Source organism: Erigeron canadensis, chromosome 4 (genome assembly GCF_010389155.1).
Source record: "Erigeron canadensis isolate Cc75 chromosome 4, C_canadensis_v1, whole genome shotgun sequence".
Taxonomy (NCBI): domain Eukaryota; kingdom Viridiplantae; phylum Streptophyta; class Magnoliopsida; order Asterales; family Asteraceae; genus Erigeron; species Erigeron canadensis.
Window position 1 is genome coordinate 3094975 of NC_057764.1, and position 19789 is coordinate 3114763.

Here is a 19789-nt window from a genome sequence, read left to right on the forward strand (position 1 = left end):
ACAACTTTAAAAAAAGATCTAATGTTATTGTGTGGATACAACTTTAAAAAAAGATCTAATGTTATTGTGTGGATACAACTTTAAAAAAAGATCTAATGTGTGTCATTGATGTGTTCAACTTGCAACTTCTAAATAAGTAACTAAGTAAGCACCCAAAAGTTTTGGATCTCAATACCTCGATGGTGTATGGCCCAGGTTAAGATGTAGACAGCCTTACCCATATTACGACGTGTAGAGAGTATGCTTCCAGGTCTATCTAAAATAAAAAAAGACCTACACGCAATGGCGGAACTTGAACGTTTGTTTTGAGGTTCAATATTGTACTAACAAAAAATAATGCCTTTATAGTCTAAAAAACTAAAAAACATTGCAGTTTATAAAACTAAGAAACATAGCAGTTGATATATATAACAAGTCTTCTTGAAGCCAAAAAAAAACACAAAAAACAAAACAATTCAGCTTTAAGAACCTTTTTCTTAAATTCTTCAATGATATTTTCCCATGATACCTCTGTCAAATGCATAACAAAACATCTGTAGTAAAATGATACAATCTATTTAAGCAAGTAAGCAACTCAATTTCTTATAAGTTATTACAAATTAATAGACTAAAACCAATATTCTGACATTTAAATGACAAGAAAAATCAACAATGGTAATGCTCTGTTTTTAAAATTGTATGTTGGTAAGTAACAAATGTTAAAGCAAAATGCTACACAAGATATAAAAATTCCACCTTAATCAATTGGCAATCACATAATCTACCAAATTAATTTTAATCGTCTCTTATAGTTGTAATAATTACAATCATATCACTAACTCCTGATTTCCACAATTTGCTTAGACAATATCACAATGATAATGATAATGATGATGATATATACCAATATTCTAACAAGGAGGATAAAGCTCAGATACTGGAACAAGGCATGTGGGCTGGCGATCAAACGATGGATGGGTTTATTAAACTTAGGTTTTCTCTCCTTTATGCTTCCCAATTTTTCTATGAGTCTTGGAGGGGTCAAAAATAATATTCTTCTTTTATACCCAAAGGGGTCAGGGACCCCCCCCCCCCCCCCCCCCCCCCTCCTTATAGTTCTGCCTTTGCCTACACGCATGAGGATAGAATTCTTGACCTTTGTATCTAGGGGCAAGGGTGTCAAGGGTATTAACTAGTTATCCAACTTTGTTGGTTCAACTTGCAACTTCTATTGTGTGTATTACAACACCCTTGTTTCTAGAGACAGAGGTCATGGGTTCGATCCTCATCCCATGCAAAGGTTGAAGGGTCTTTTCTATCATTTAGGTAAATACGGGAAGCAGTCTCTCTACTTAGGTAGAGGTAAGGTCTGCCTACATATTAACCTCCCCCATACACCGTATATGGTATCAAAAAAAAATCCGAAAAGGGGTAAAATTAAAAAATTCATTGAAAAAAATTAATCCAAAAAGGGGCAAACTTTAAAAAATCCAAGAAAAAATTTAAAAGTTCATGGCAAATTGTACCTCCCTTGCTATTTTTTCTATTGCTATTCTGTGTATCTTTCTATAATCTAGATGACATGTTACTTCAATAAGGAAAAATTAAGAGTCCAGTACAGACAATAGAGATTTGTAAAGTTAGATGCACGTAACAGCAAAACTAGTTAAGTTTATTACACTCTCATCCACTCAGCCCATCATTATTGTCATGAGAACTCCTAGTCCTTTTGTAGGTCTAATCTTGAAAGACTTTTTTTTTTTTTTTTGTATGTTGAAGGTATTTAGATGCTGCTGAGAACCGAATTTTCCTCAACGTAGGATTACCTGGAGGCACTCCGATTGCTTCCTTCAACACCCGGCTAGACTTTTGTTGGTCCAGGTATATAATTCACTATTTTTACTTTTTCTGGAAAGACAACTATTTTGTATCATATATTTATGGAGTTTTATAAGATGGTATGTAGATGATAACATTTTTACTATACATGTGATACTATATATGCAGTATAAATGCTACTTGTAAAATGGTACGATTCTCAAAGCTCCCTCTTTTATCATCTTGTGTATATGCTGAAAGTTGTTATGTGCGTATCACCTTATATATCTTAAGTGAGATTGACCACGCAACCTCTTGTTAGGTGGCTTGGTACCCCGCAACCTTCAAAACATCTTTCGTTTACACTTTTACAGCTTCTTGTTAGGTCCCTTATAGTTTTTTGTTAGTATATTTTTTCATCTTGCGTGATGTTATTGTTAACACACTATCCAATTTGTTATTATATATTCATACATCGTGTAGGTGCATAACACATTCACTGGTGTACCTACGTCCAAATTGTTTGTAGTGTACAGATCTCATAAAAACAAAATTTCGTTACTATATATGGTTCAAACCCTTTATCTTATCACGGGTGGGTAACACTGATACGGATTGTATAAATCAAATACTTTCCCACTGGTATTGATTTGTTTCCATGTACGTACTTGATCTTCAATAACGTGTCGTGGGTAATTATCTAACTGATTGCCGAGAATATTTGTTATCTTTCATATAAATAGGGAGGCATATCTCGTTCCATTTGGAGTGAAGAATTGACACCAAAACCAACAACATGCTGTACCGGCCTTCAGCAGAATGTTATCAGAAAACATACACTCAGATATCACCATACGGGCTTCTGATGGAAGTGTTCAGGCTCATCGGGCTGTTCTTGCAACCCGTTCACCATGGCCAGTCTTTGATAAAATGTTTACCCGGCCATAACCTCAAAGAGAAATTAAGATTCATCTTCCATAGACATCCCTAACATATCCATTGAAGCTTTCCTAACCTACATCTACACTAATAACATATCCAATAAGGTCTCTCATCTTATTGGATTAACTGATCTCTATACCATTATTGTTCCTCCGGTAATTGTTTATCCAACTCTTGTAAATTTCTCTAATAGAGGGGTTAAAAACAGAGCTGTGGTGGTAGAAAAGTGTTTCAGCTCCTAGCAAATAGAGGATATAGAGTTTATTCATTTAGATCTATTGAGTAACACAGTTCGGTTCGTTTAAACTTTAGCTGCTTTGTCGTAGTCTTGCCCGGGAAACCCAACATTGGTTTGAAACGGATAATTTTCTTAGAATTCAAAATAGAAACTTTCACAAAGATTGATTCACTAACAAGATTCTTAACAAGTTTCTATACTATTTTGCAGCATCTCTATTATATACTTATAAATTGGTGAGATCCTCTTGGCATATGATCATATTATTATCAGTCGCATGTCCGGGAATAGTTTAAGCCTACGGGGTCACACGAAATGACACGGTAACTCGATAATAACAATTGATATATTAAAGTAATATATTAATTAGTTTGATCACGAAATAATTAATTAAACATAATTAAAGGGTTAATTATATTTAATTGATTAAAAAGAAGGATTAAAATGTGAAAATTGGAAAGTAGACTTTGACCTAAGGTCCATCATGGGGGACGGTTTGGTTAAGGGCTTTTCAAGCCTTAACTTAGTTTATTTTCCAAGTTATTGTTAACCTAATTTTTCCCTATAAATACAAGGGTTAATTCTAGGTTTTCATTCATTCATTCACAAAGCAAATTTCCTCCTTCCTCCCTCTTTTCTTTAGTTCGGCCGAAGCCCCCCTTCAAAAGGGTTTTCGGTTTCGATTTTTAAGTTTAAGGGTTTTAAACAAAGGGTTGTTTAGGTTCGTGATCGGGGTACTAGCATACATTACTCGGGGTGTCTAGTGTGCGATCGTGGAGGGGTTTTGCTTTAAACCCTAAGCATTAATAATAATCTTATTATTAATATCTCATTGGATCTTTGCATATAAGGTACACGTTTCGATTCTATTCTTTGTTTATTAATTTGATTGCATATATGTTTCGATTTCTTCCGTTGCGCTTACTCGTGATTATGTATGTGTATGTCTTCATATTCTAACAGTGGTATCACGAGCCACATATGTGATCTATTAATTACAAAGATCAAAACTTGAAGGAGGGTTTAAGGGTTGGTTGATTATAATTAATTGTTAAATAATTAAAAGGTTGTTTTTCTTATTTTTTTAATTAATTAAATCGGATCTTGATTAAATAAAAATTAGTTTTTTGTTTAATTAAAGTTTTAACCTTGTTCAATGGAGATTGAAACCCTCAAGCAAGTTTTGAATTGTAAATTGATATAAATTATGTGATTAATTGCATGATTATGTGTATCGTTTTATTTAAAGTTGTTAAATAAATAGTAAAATCACAAGAAATTCATGCAAAATTTATTATGATTTTACTGGATATATAAAGAGTTATATTATGCAAAGCATGTTGATCCAATAATTAGGGTTAATTGTTAGATAATTATGTGACAATGTGATTTTTGCGTGTAAATTTTCTGATGTGCGACAGTTTACTAGAAAAATCATATTAATTAATCTGTAATGAGTTAGAAGTCGTGCTTTGGACTGTAGAAGCACAAAATATAGGGCTACAACTTTGTAGTTTTGGTCGAAATCTGAATCGGACCAGAAACAGGCTTAAACTGGTCGTCAAGCTACTGTAAATTTCCAGTCAGCATGTTTATGTGTTTATATACAACTTGTTAAGTTAAATTGTTTAAAGGCTTACGCAATCAAGGTAACTTGATGCATGTGGTCCTCTTCTTCGGAAGGGGGAGCCGGGATTGAACATTTGCATGAACCATAGAGACCATGTTTAGGTGGTCCACCTTAACTTGTTACTTGATTAAATAGTTCGGTAATTAGTAAGTTTATTAATTTTTGTATTTGTTTATAAGTTGTATAAAGGTGATGTAAAAATTGGTTTTGAAAATAAACTTGACTAAGAACTATCGAAATAGAGATTTCATTAATAACATTGGAGTTTTGCAACCTTGAGATACACCGACTCACCCATTTGAACAAACTCTAAGAGAGGTATAAGTCGGAGTGCGCTAGCCTTCTAAAAGGGCGGGTTTTTAGATCGCGTTCATCGCATACCTTTGCCCTTGCGCTTCTTTGTGCGTTCAAATGGAGCTACCGAGCTCTCTTGTGTTGTAAGACTATACAAATAATTTTATTAAATATTATGTTTCGAAGATTATGCATGAGTCTTCAAACATAAACTTTTGATTCACATCAAATGCATTACCCATTTAAAGTTAAGTCAATGCCACCCACTTTGCTAAGAACACTTGCCAGTGCTTTTTGCTCTACGTGAGACATAGGTGAATTGTATCTCTTCAAGGTGGATTACTACTCGTTGTGAGACAGCGGTGGACTATCTACATGTTCTTAATTGGGCGACTTAAAACGAGTTAAGAGGTAAGACCTTAACCCGTGGCATAAGATGGGACAAAACATGTTTACAAAACACTTAATACCCCTTTACAGTGTTGTTGTAAGTCCCATAATCCTAGGAGTTGCATGAATGCAATTATCGATTCTCGATTACCTTTTGAATGCCGTCATTTCTAGCAGATCAACTAATGAAATGATTGTATGTCAAGTTGGATCCTAGCCTTAGTGAAAGTAATTTGTTAGATGAATTTAACAAGGGTAAAATTACATTTCTTAAGGATAATTATCGAAATACCGATAATTGAACTTTTGTCTGTTTTGTAGATGGCAACAAACAATACCACTCTAAACATACATCAATCGGCGTTCAGGCTGATGTTGGAAAGGGAAAAGCTTTCAGGACTGAATTTCAACGATTGGTATCGTCAGCTCCGGATTGTTTTGAGAGCTGAGAGGAAATACCAAGTCCTTGAAGAGCCAAGATCCGTTGCTCCTGCTGCCAATGCTTCTAATGAAGCATTAGCGGAATATGCGGCTGCATATGATAGACATAATGAGGTCGCTTGTCTGATGTTGGGAAGCATGAATGCTGACCTACAAAAGCAATTTGAGCATTCATTTCCGTGTAATATGCTTACTGAACTCAAGTCTATGTTCGAGAAGCAAGCTGACGTGGAGTTATACGATCTTATCGATGTACTTCATGACTTGCGACATGAACAAGGAACACCGGTGAGCGCTCATATCCTTAAGATGAAAGGATATTTTGAGCAGTTGGAAAGGTTGAATTATCCTTATGCAAAGCAAGTACAAATTGGTCTGGTTCTCAAGTCCTTATCTAAGGATTTTGAAGAAATCGGACGCAATTATACTATGCATAGCATGGATAAAACCGTTACGGAACTTCTTGCAATGGCTATTGAATTTGAAAAGAAGTTGCCAAAGAAAACTGCTACTCCCAACGTTCTCATGATCAAAGGGGATAAGGTCCAAAAAGGCAAACAACCAAAGGGAAAGGGCAAGGCTGACGGTAAAGGAAAGCAAGTTGCTGCTCCTAAACCTAAGAAGACCCCTCCGGCGAAGAAGGAACATCCCGCTAAGAACCTACCTTGTTACCATTGTAATGAAGTGGGTCATTGGAAGCGGAATTGTCCCAAGTATCTTGCTGAGTTGAAGAAGAAGCAGCCCGGTACGTCCGGGACTTCACGTATATTCTTCACCATTGAATTATATTCATTTTCTAAGCGGAATTCATGGGTTTATGTCACTGGGTGTGGTACTCATATCTGTAATTCTTTACAGGGGCTTAGAAGGGGAAAGAAACTGAAGCCGGGATCTTTACAACTGTTCGTGGGAAATGGCCTACCTGCAGTTGTGGAAGAGATCGACGATTATCATTTGGTTTTACCAAGTGGTTTAATAATTGTTTTGAACGATTGTCATTATGCACCTTCTATTACTAGAGGTGTTACTTCAGTTTCTTTGTTAAAAACAACGGTTACGTTAATGTCTTTAATGATATTGGAATTTCAGTTTCTCGAAATAATGTTCATTATTTTGATGCTATTGCTTGTGATGATGGTATTTATGAAATTGATATGCGTGGTTGTGATTCAAAGGATAATTCATTGTATCATGTTAGCAAACGAGTCAAGTCCACTTCGGACTCGACTTATCTTTGGCATTGTCGACTTGCTCATGTTGGCAAGAAACGCATTGAAAGACTTCAAAGGGACGGTGTCTTTCAATCAAATGATGAATCATTTGAAAAATGCGTATCTTGTGTTTCCGGCAAAAGGACAAGGAAACCTTTTCAAAATAAACCGGAAAGGGCTAAAGATCTACTTGGACTAATACATTCGGATGTATGTGGCCCATTTAGACATGTGTCAAGGAGTTGGAATAAAAGGTTTGATGAAAAGATCAAAAAGTTTGATTTTGTTCAGAATCCTGATGAACCATGTGTATATCACAGAGCTAGTGGGAGTAATGTTACTTTCCTTGTCTTGTATGTCGATGACATATTGATAATAGGAAATCACATTCCAATGTTGAAAGACGTTAAATCTTATCTTGGAAAGTGTTTTGCTATGAAAGACTTGGGTGAAGCAGCATTCATACTTGGAATCAAAATCTATAGAGATAGAAGTAAACGGTTGATCGGATTAAGTCAAAGTGCGTATATTGATAAGATCTTGAAGAGATTCAAGATGGAAAATTCTAAGCGCGGGAACTTGCCCATGCAAGAAGGACTTAATTTATCCAACAAGAATGGTGTTTCTACACCTGAAGAGGTGGAGCGAATGAAGAGAGTCCCTTATGCTTCGGCGGTGGGTTCTATCATGTATGCGGTTAGATGCACTAGACCTGACATTGCGTTCGCGCAAAATTTTATAAGCCGATATCAGCAAATCCCAGAGAGGATCATTGGACTGCTATGAAAAACATTCTTAAGTACATGCGTGCTACTAGAGAAATGTTTTTGGTGTATGGAGGAAATTCGGATCAAGAGCTTAAAGTAACTGGATACTGTGATGCTGGATTTCAGACTGATAAGGATGATACCAAGTCTCAGTCAGGGTATGTCTTCATTTTAAATGGAGGAGCAGTAGATTGGAAGAGCAAGAAGCAATCTACCGTTGCTATGTCTGCTACAGAGTCTGAGTATATAGCTGCTTCGGATGCAGCAATGGAAGCTGTCTAGATCAGAAAGTTTATTTCTGGGCTTGATGTGATGCCATCAAATAATACACCTATGGATCTGTACTATGACAATTCTGGAGCAATTGTCATTACCAATGAACCTGGGGTTCAAAAAGGTGCCAGACATTACCAAAGGAGATATCACTATGTTCGAGAGCAAATCGAATCACGTGAAATCAATTTACTCAAAGTTCACACAGATAATAACTTGGCGGATCCTTTTACAAAGGCATTGTCAAAGGGAAAGCTCAACAAGCATGCAGAAGGCTTAGGTCTTAGATATTGCTAAGTTATTTCATGTAAATCTGTGATTAGTATTTGGATAATGGGATGTTAAACAATTGTTATTTTCAATAAATGAATTTTTATACACGGTATAAGTGGTTTCATTTTTATAATAATTGTGTCCTATATTTGCATGTTTAAATCCATGAATATTAGTTGAATATTTTAAATGTCTATTGTCAATTAATTATATGGGAATATAATTAAAGTAAGACAATTGTGAGAGATTGGTGAAAATATTTAAGGGAATATTTTGAAGATGGTGGATCGTACCAAACTCACATGATATTCAAAAGGTGAATATTGGACTTACCCCACAGAACGAATTATCATTTTATGGATCGACGTCATTAAATGAAATTCGTGAAATGGTTACTTTATTTATCCTTTGACTTGAGATACAAGTGAGTTATGCATGTGTGGATTGCATTTCTTGATATAGTTCCTAACTGTCCTGAACAAGACACTAATAAAGGGCTATTTTCAGACATGTTAAGAAACGACATGGCCAGATACTTGTAGTCAATACAGGAATTGTTCCTTCAATTTGCAACTGAAGTATGATACCATTTGGCGCCCTCATTAATTAATTAAGATGTTTGTATGGCCATACCCAAATGAACTCAAGAGGAGTCTTGACTAATTTGGTAATCTTGATTAATTGTAGAAATGAGAAACATAATCGTTAAATTATGAAATGACATTGATCCATATTCATAATTAACAAGGGTATCTGAACAAAGGGATATTAAAGTCTAAATCATTTCAACTTGGCAATTTAAGAATCTATTCTTAAATATTTCCAGGAGCATTGGAGTGTTGCTAGACGCCAACCATTGTTATTGCTTTTATAATAACATGCTCAAGTGGGAGCTGTTGGCATATGATCATATTATTATAAGTCGCATGTCCGGGAATAGCTTAAGCCTACGAGGTCACACGAAATGACACGGTAACTCGATAATAACAATTGATATATTAAAGTAATATATTAATTAGTTTGATCACGAAATAATTAATTAAACATAATTAAAGGGTTAATTATATTTAATTGATTAAAAAGGAGGATTAAAATGTGAAAATTGGAAAGTGGACTTGGACCTAAGGTCCATCATGGGGGACGGTTTGGTTAAGGGCTTTTCAAGCCTTAACTTAGCTTATTTTCCAAGTTATTGTTAACCTAATTTTTCCCTATAAATACAAGGGTTAATTCTAGATTTTCATTCATTCATTCACAAAGCAAATTTCCTCCTTCCTCCCTCTTTTCTTTAGTTCGGCCGAAGCCCCCCTTCAAAAGGGTTTTCGGTTTTGATTTTTAAGTTTAAGGGTTTTAAACAAAGGGTTGTTTAGGTTCGTGATTGGGGTACTAGCATACATTACTCGGAGTGTCTAGTGTGCAATCGTGGAGGGGTTTTGCTTTAAACCCTAAGCATTAATAATAATCTTATTATTATTATCTCATTGGATCTTTGCATATAAGGTACACGTTTCGATTCTATTATTTGTTAATCAATTTGATTGCATATATGTTTCGATTTCTTCCGTCGCGCTTACTTGTGATTATGTATGTGTATGTCTTCATATTTTAACAGATTCATGGGCCACATCTCAACCCTTGGATCAACCATCATCTATGGTCAAAATTAGATTGGAGAAATACACGTGGAAGGGTATTTACGTCCTTGAGATATTAAAATCACAAAACAATTAGATCTCTCACATTCTCTCTCATTTCTATACTCCTAATTGAAAAATCACCAGTGTCTTCAGATCGAGATGACAACAACCACCTCCGTCGACAAACATCATCGTCATCATCTTCATCCCTTTTCTACATCATTTTCATTAAGAATATTGCTCAATCTATTCTATGTCATTGTCAATATATTTTGGAGATTTTAATAGTAAATAAGAATTTATGTTATTAGAATGTATAACATTTGTTATGTTAATTTTGAAACTTATCAGATGATAATCGAATATAGTTAGCTAACATAAAATAATGTTTGTTATATGATTTGAATTTGGGAGATTTATTGACCTGTTGAATTGAATTTCTTGTTAATGAAATATTGTCTATAAGGTGTTTGATAAAATGTCTGAACCAAAGTTTATATATTGAATTAATTTTGATTTTTAATAGTTCATTATGTATAGGTTTTCACACTGTATGCGAAAAATCATTTTTGATTTTGAATAGGTTTCTTTGTTTGGAAGCCATTTGCTTTGTCTCGATGTACTATACAAAATCATTTGTATATTTTCTTGACAATGTATGCCTAAAATAATATATGATTTTGAATAGGTTTAATGATACTTAACTCATTTGTTTTGTCTAGATGTATGAATAAAATCAAATATGATTTCGTATGGATATTTCACATTGTATGCTTAAAATCATTTTTGATTTTAAATGGGTTTCTTTGTATGGAACTCATTTGCTTTTGTCTCAATGTGCTATACAAAATTATATGATTTTGTATAGGTTTTCCCCAAATTTTAAATGGGTTTCTTTGTATGGAACTCATTTGCTTTTGTCTCAATGTGCTATACAATTTTCCCCAATGTATGCGTAAAATCATTTTTGATTTTGAATATAGTTGATTTTGTATATGTTTTTCACAATGTATGTGTAAAATCAATTTTGATTTTGAATAGTTCATTATGTATAGGTTTTTCACACTGTATGCGTAAAATCATAAGTTTTTCACACTTTATGTTTAAAATCAATTTTTATTTTGAATAGGTTTCTTTGTATGGAATCCATTTGATTTTATGCATTCATTTTAGAAAAGTTTCATTCTAAAACCCAAAAATCTAAACCCTAAAATGCTAAAGCCTACAGTGGGGGAACGGATGTATACGGTACGCTTAAGGGTTTAGGGTTTGAAGTCGTAGGGTTAGCCTACTAACGGCTAACCCTATAACTTCAAACTCTAAACCCTAAGCTACCATGTAAAAACCCGGGAAAATCTAAACCCTAAAATGCTAAATCCTACAGTGGGGGAACGGATGTATACGGTACGCTTAAAGGTTTAGGGTTTGAAGTCGTAGGGTTAGCCTAAACCCTATGCTACCATGTAAAAACCCGGGAAAATCTAAACCATAAATTCAATGCAAAATCATTTTTAATCTTATGCATTCATTTTAGAAAAGTTGCATTCTAAAACCCTAAAATGCTAAAGTCTAAAGTGGGGGACGGATGTATACGGTGATGGATTTTAGGCATTACAAACTAACTTAAACTTTTAAGGGAGCATGCAACCTAAAACAGGATCTATGTTTTCACTATTGAACCTATAACTATAAATATAAGATAATAACCCTAATACTCTAGTAAATAATCTAAACTTACTAAAGAAAATAAATAAACAAACAAATAAATAAATAAGATTACATACCTTTTAGTTGTTGTAGTAGACAACTAAAGTTATCCCTTCAAATCTCTTGGAAGCAAGCACCACAAATGTCGTGCCTCTAATGGAATCACACCCGACGACTAAAAAAATAATAAGTAAGCGTGGATGAACTATAGTAGAGTTCTTCCAAGAGGACAAAGAAGGAGGCGAATACTCAAGCTAAGAATGTGCAAAAAGAATGAATCCCTAAGACCCTATATATAGCCTTGGATAGCCTCCATGTTTTTCTATTCCACCGATGTGGTACAAACTTCCCAATGGAAATTTTTATTCTTCTTTATCACTTCTGTTCATTTTGAGCCTCGAGGGCAACCTAAAAGGACTGTGCTTCCATCAATTACAGTTATGGCTTAGACACCTAATCCAACATACGGTACACTTAAGGGTTTAGGGTTTGAAGTCGACTAAGCCTACAACTTCAAACCCTAAACCCTAAGCTACCATGTAAAAACCTGGGAAAATCTAAACCCTTAGATCTAAACCCTAAAATAGTAAAGCCTACAGTGGGGGAACGGATGTATACGGTACGCTTAAGGGTTTAGGGTTTGAAGTTTAATTTCTAATCAAAAATGATTTCACATGTATAATGTTAAAAATCAATGTACTATGCAAAATCATAGTATAGCTTTTCCCAAATGTATGCGTAAAATCATTTTTGATTTTGAATAGTTGATTGTGAATAGGTTTTCAGACTTTATGAGTAAAATCAAAAATGATTTTGAATAAATTTTCATTTTAAGGAAGCCATCTGGTTTGACTAAATGTGATGATTTTGTATATTTTCTTGACAATGTATGCGTAAAATCATATATGATTTGCATAAGTTTTTCACACTGTATACATAAAATCAAAATTGATTTTAAATAGTTTTATATGTATAAAACTCATTTGCCTTGTCTCAAATTTATACGTAAAATCATATATGATTTTGAATAAATTTTTCATAGTGTATGCTTAAAATCAAGTTTGATTTTGAATAAGTTTATTTGTACGGAAGCATATACAAAATCATATATGATTTTGAATATGTTTAATGATACTGAATTCACTTTTCTTGTCTAGATGTACGAATAAAATCATATATGATTTTGTATAGGGTTTTGACACTCTATGGGTAAATCATTTTTGATTTTAAATGGTTTTTTTGTATGGAACTCATTTGGTTTTGTCTCAATGTATTATAAAAAATCATATATGATTTTGTATAGGTTTTCCCCAATGTATGCGTAAAATAATTTTTGATTTTGAATAGTTGATTTTTGAATAGGTTTTTCACAATGTATGCATAAAATCATTTTTGATTTTGAATAATTCATTATATATAGGATTTTCACACTATAAGAGTAAAATCAAATATGGTAAGAGTAAAATCAAATATGATTCTACGCATAAGAACACAATTAACTAAAACCTTAATACAAAATCAAATTTGATTGCACAAACAAAGTTACAAAACACAAATTTAACAAATTCAAATTTTAGAATATATCTATGTACAATCAAGTATGATTGGCTGTACAATCAGTAAATACGTATATAATCAAATTTGATTTAGTACATATATGTTGGTTTAGACATTTCATCAAACACTTTGTGGGCATAACTCATTATAAAAATTTTAAACAACAACAACCAAAGATACAACTTCTTATCATATAAAAAACAAAAATAACAGAAAAAAAAAGACTACAAATCATGGATAAAAATAGTTTGTTTATCCATTTTTTATATAGAAAACATAAACTGCATAAAATATCACTCTAATAATATCTAAAACATCATCTTCCACTTGTTGTTGTTGCTAGTGGTTTGAGATGAAGATCCAGATTGTAGTGATGGTGGTGGCGGCGGTCGGATATGGTGGTGGTGGTGGTCATCGTCCAAGGAGGAGAAGAGAGGGAGTGTGTGTGTGTGTGTCCATCAGAAGAAGGAAAAGGGAAAAGAATTTTTTTTTTATTAAGCAAATTTACATATATGCCCCTTCGTCTTTTTTTTAAATTAAGGCATAAGTTTCAATCCTAGACATTGATTGAGATAATCAAATGGCTAGGATTTGGTCATTGGGTTTCATGAAAAATTAAGGATTCAAATGAACATTTACCTATATAAATATATCAGAAGTGCTAATGCCCTTGGCAAAAAAGGGTGAAAACTGCAAAGGCTCTTTTATCATTGTTAAAATATTGGCTCTAACAACTTGCATATCAAATTGGTGTGGATACATGCATCTACGTAGCCTACTATACTTGCATATCAAGTTGATATTATTCCTCCTACTTACTAGTTCAAATTGCAAGGCTCTCATTGGTTGTTGAATTACAAGTTGCACAAGATACATGGAATGAGATGCATTTCATTTGCCTATAAAAGGAGATGTCGTTCAACACTTCAAACACACCATCACAAACACAATTCTCTCATCAACTCTCTCTTCATTGTATTCTTGTACTCTCATTTCAATTTCCTTATCATCTTTAGTTTTGGCACAAGAGTTACTTGTAACCTTTTAGCCATTTTACATTTCATGTACTTGTCTCCATCTATCTAAATTTTAGTTCAACCTTTTAGACGTATACTTGTTCGTCGTATCATCTCATTATATCTAGTTTCTTTATATTACCACTTTCCGCTTTGTGACTAATAATGCTATTGGGGGTCATTATTTCCTAACAAACTGGTATCAAGAACCATGGTTCCTTAGACGTCTCGATTTAGAATTTATAATATGATTTGTGGTCGCAGCTTTGTCTGAACTTCCACATCAGAAAGAAATTCTATTTATTCTATTGAGATCATAATATATCATATCCAATTTATATTTTAAATTCTATTAGTCACTATGTCGGTAACTAGCTCCATCGAAAAGTTTGATCGAAGTGTTAACTTCGGCATTTGGCGACTCAAAATGGAAGCCATTCTTATTCAAAATGGTTGTGAGTTGGCACTTGATGGAATTGAAAAGAAGCAAGACGAAATTACGACACAAAAGTTTCAAACGTTGGATAAAAAGGCGAGATCGTTCATCATCTTAAATCTCTCGAATGAGGTTTTACATGAAGTTGCTGATGAGATGACATCAAAAGGTATGTGGGATAAATTGAAATCCATATACATGAAGAAGATGGTGGAGAACAGACTTTATCTTAAACAAAAGTTGTACATGACAAAGATGATTGAGGGTACATCCATTCTTTTGCATCTTGATAAATTTGATACCATCATTATGGATCTGAAAAATGTTGATGCTAAGATTGAAGATAAGGATCAAGCTATTTTATTGTTGTGTTCCCTTCCCCGGTCCTTTAAGCATTTTTGTGATACTATGATTTATGGGAAATAATCTGTCTCATATGATAGCATAAAATCTGCTTTAAAAATCGAAAGATCAGATCGATAGGGACATCACGGGGGAGTCAAAGTGGTAGTCACGCAGAGAGGTTGTTTGTACGAAGTAGACCTGAAAATAAAGATTTCAAAAATAATAAAAGGTCACAATCCAGACATAGAGTTCTATTTTGCAAATATTGCAAGAAAAAGGGTCACTCTAAAAATGACTGTGATAAGCTCAAAAATAAAGAAAAATATCAAAATGAACGAAATAACGGTAACACTGTTGAAGCTGGGGCAGTCGAAGGTGAGAATAATGGACTTATTCTTATGGTCACCGAAGATAAATCAAGATCTAATAACGAGTGGATTTTAGATTCGGGTTGTTCTTACCACATGAGTCCTAACAGGGATTCTTTTTCCACATATGAGTCATTTGATGGTGGAATTGTGTTGATGGGGAACAATGCTCCTTGCAGAGTAGTTGGCAAAGGCTCTGTCCGAATCAAGATGCATGATGGCATTATAAGAACACTCACAAATGTTAGACATGTTCCTGATCTAAAGAAAAGTCTCATCTCTTTAGGAACTCTTGATTCTCTTGGGTGCAATTACTCTGGTGAAGGTGGAGTTTTGAAAGTTTCCAAGGGTGCTCTTATACTAATGAAAGCTTTCAAGTCTGGCAGTTTGTACATTTTGCACGGAACCACAATTAGAGGTGGTGTTGCAATCTCTGTATCTTCGGATACTAACGTCACAAAGTTGTGGCATATGCGTTTGGGACACATGGGTGAGAAAGGCTTAACTATGTTAAGCAAGAGAGGCCTTCTTGGTGGTCAAAGTACCGGTAAATTAGATTTTTGTGTGTTTATGGAAAGCAGAAAAGAGTTCAATTTAAATCTCCTGCTATTCACAAAACAAAAAGTACTCTAGACTACATTCATTCTGATCTTTGGGGGCCTTATCGTGTTCCTTCTAAAGGTGGTGCAAGATATATGCTAACTTTTATTGATGATTATTCAAGAAAAGTTTGGGTATATTTTTTGAAGCATAAAAATGATGTTTTCGTAACTTTCAAACAATGGAAGGTCTTGACTGAAAATCAAACAGGAAAACATATTAAAAGGCTTCGCACAGATAATGGCATGGAGTTTTGTGGAAATGAGTTCAATGAGTTTTGCAAAAATCAAGGAATTGCACGACATCGTACAGTTCGAATGACACCTCAACAAAATGGTGTAGCTGAACGTGTGAATCGAACTCTTTTAGAAAAAGCCCGATGTATGATCTCTAATGTTGGGTTAACAACTGATTTTTGGGTTGAAGCAATTGCAACTGCTTGTTAGATTGTCAAACGTTCTCCTTGTGCTCCTCTGGATCTCAAGACTCCAGAGGAAGTTTGGTCAGGTACTCCTGCTGATTACTCTGACTTAAGATTTTTTGGGTGTCCAGCATGTCAACGAGGGAAAGTTACAACCCAGAGCCAAGAAATGTATTTTCCTCGGTTACAATTCTGGGGTAAAAGGATATAGATTATGGTATCCTGGCCCTAAAGAATCCAAGTTTGAAATGAGCAGAGATGTCACATTTGATGAATCCTCAATGTTATCAGCTGATAAAGATTCTGCTAGTTCTTGCAATCTTGAAAAGGAAAAAAATACCCATGAAAAGGTGGAGCATGGGAGTACTCCGACTTCTCCGGTACAGGTTGATGAGCAAGAACCAGAAGTGGTTCAGCCTCCAGTTAAGGTTGATGAAGTTGATGAACAAGAAGTGGTTGAGCCTCATGAAGATGAAGAATATTCCATTGTCGTTAATAGAGACAGAAGGGATATTCGAAAACCATATAGATATGCACATGTAGCATAACAAGAAGGATTTGATGAACCTTCCACTTATCTTGAAGCTATCCGAAGTCTTAATTCAGATAAGTGGATGGGAGCCATGAAGGAAGAAATGGAATCTCTGCAAAAGAACGCTACTTGGGATCTCGTGACACCACCAAAAGGGGAAAAAAATAGTTGGTTGCAAATGGGTCTTTAAAAGAAAAGACGATACTTCAGGCGTTGAAGGTGCAAGATTTAAAGCATGATTGGTTGCAAAAGGCTATAGTCATGTTCCAGGTTTTGACTTTAATGATGTTTTCTCACATGTTGTTAAACATACCTCTATTCGTGTATTGCTTGCGTTGGTTGCCATGAATGATTTAGATTTAGAACAACTGGATGTCAAAACAGCTTTTCTACATGGCGATTTAGATGAACAAATCTACATGAAACAACCTGAAGGTTTTGAAGTCAAAGGAAAGAAAGACCAAGTATGTTTATTGAAGAAATCTTTATATGGTTTGAAGCAGTCACCATGACAGTGGTATAAGAGGTTTGATTCATTCATGTTCAATCATGAATTCACCAAAAGCCTATACGATAGTTGTGTTTACTATCAAAAGCTAAATGATGGTTCTTTCATTTATCTGTTATTATATGTTGATGATATGCTCATCGCATCAAAAGTTCTACAGATATTCACCGTTTGAAGAACTTGTTGCATAGTGAATTTGAAATGAAAAATTTAGGACCAGCTAAAAAGATTTTAGGCATGGAGATAAGGCGAGACAGAAAATGTGGCAAGTTATATCTGACTTAAGAAAACTATCTCAAGAAAGTTTTGATGAAATTTGGCATACAAGATGCAAAACCTGTAAGTACTCCTCTTGCAAGCCATTTTAGGTTATCTGTCGCTCAATCGCCACAGACAGATGAAGACAAAGATTTTATGGCACAAGTTCCCTACTCTAGTGTCGTTGGCAGCATCATGTACGCAATGGTGTGTACTCGTCCTGATATATCACAAGCTGTTAGTGTTGTTAGTAGATACATGGTGAATCCAGGCCAAGAACACTGGTAGGCTGTGAAGTGGATTCTTAGATACTTGAAAGGAAGTTTAAGCACTTGTTTGGAGTTTGGTAAAACCAACAACACTCTAGTTGGTTTCGTTGATTCAGATTACGCTGGTGATCTGAATAAGCGTAGATCTCTTACTGGCTATGTCTTTTGTATTGGAGGTGGAGCCATTAGCTGGAAAGCTACTCTTCAACAAGTGGTGGCACTGTCTACTACTGAAGCAGAATACATGCCTGTCACTGAAGCTATCAAGGAAGCTTTACGGTTAAGAGGTTTATTCAATGAATTGAGTCTTCGGCAAGAAGTTACTACCATCCACTGTGATAGTCAAAGTGCTATTCATTTGACTAAAGATCAAATGTATCATGAACGGACGAAACACATTGATGTTCGATATCATTTCATCAGAGACACCATTGCTAAGAAGATTGTCCTTATTTAGAAAATCAACACAAAGAACAATCCTGCTCATATGTTCACAAAGCCTCTACCAGTTCACAAGTTCACACATTGTTTGGACTTGATTGGCATTCATAGTTCGTAATTTCGCTCATTGCTATTCGCCAAGGTGGAGATTTGTTAAAATATTGGCTCTAACAACTTGTATTTACAACTTGCATATCAAATTGGTGTGGATACATGCATCTACGTAGCCTACTCTACTTGCATATCAAGTTGCATGAGATACATGGAATGAGATGCATTTCATTTGCCTATAAAAGATGTCGTTCAACACTTCAAAGACACCATCACAAACACAATTCTCTCATCAATTCTCTCTTCATTGTATTCTTGTACTCTCATTTCGATTTCCTTATCATCTTTAGTTTTGACACAAGAGTTACTTGTAACTTTTTAGCCATTTTACATTTCATGTATAGTACTTGTCTCCATCTATCTAAATTTTAGTTCAACCTTTTAAACGTATACTTGTTCGTCGTATCATCTCATTATATCTAGTTTCTTTATGTTAGCACTTTCCGCTTTGTGACAAATAATGCTATTGGGGGTCATTATTTCCTAACAATTATCATATTCACTGAATTGATATTTGATAATCAGTTAGCAACTATTTCCCAGTTGACTTGTTTCACTCTATATATTTTTTTGTGAAAGCTTTCATCCACCATAACTGAACCAACCTTCATTTAACCAGTTAAATTTTTATAACACATCTTGTAGAAAATATGGTTCTTGTAACTTTCTCATTAAAATGATAAATACCTCCAAAAGAGAAAAATACGAAGACCATATTTTATAAGATAAAAATTACTGAAATGATACATGTGATTTCGAGAGAGTATACAGTTATTCGCATTCATATTACATTTTTTGTAGGTCGTCAATGATTCTTGGCAGCTTTGATAACGTAAAAAAAGCGAGAACTTTGTCTACAGCTATTGCTTCACACAACCTATGAATGTCAGCAAAAATGTTGTGCTTAAATCTTGCAAATTTGACCTGGATTGGGATCCTTTTAAGATGGAATCCCTCTCAAGTTTTCTTAAGCTAGAAAATGCATAAAATAGAATAGTCGGTTCCTTATTTGTATTTGTTGGTGGACCCGATTGGACATTTAAATATAACAATGCTCTGTTTTTAATCGACCGTCAAAAATACCCTGTTTCATTAATCATGTTTCCTCTTTGACTAATGGATACAAACAGCATAAACCTGACAAGTAAATGTTACGAGTCGATCAAAAGATACATACAGACCATAGCAGAAACTAGGTTTATCCAGTTGGGGAAGAAGCCCGTATCTACTAATTAACTCGTGTAGCTCATCACCTGTATCCTTCTTTTCTTCTTTGCATTCTCTGCTTCCTGATAACGGTGTTGCAATTTTCTTTTTGCCGTTTCAT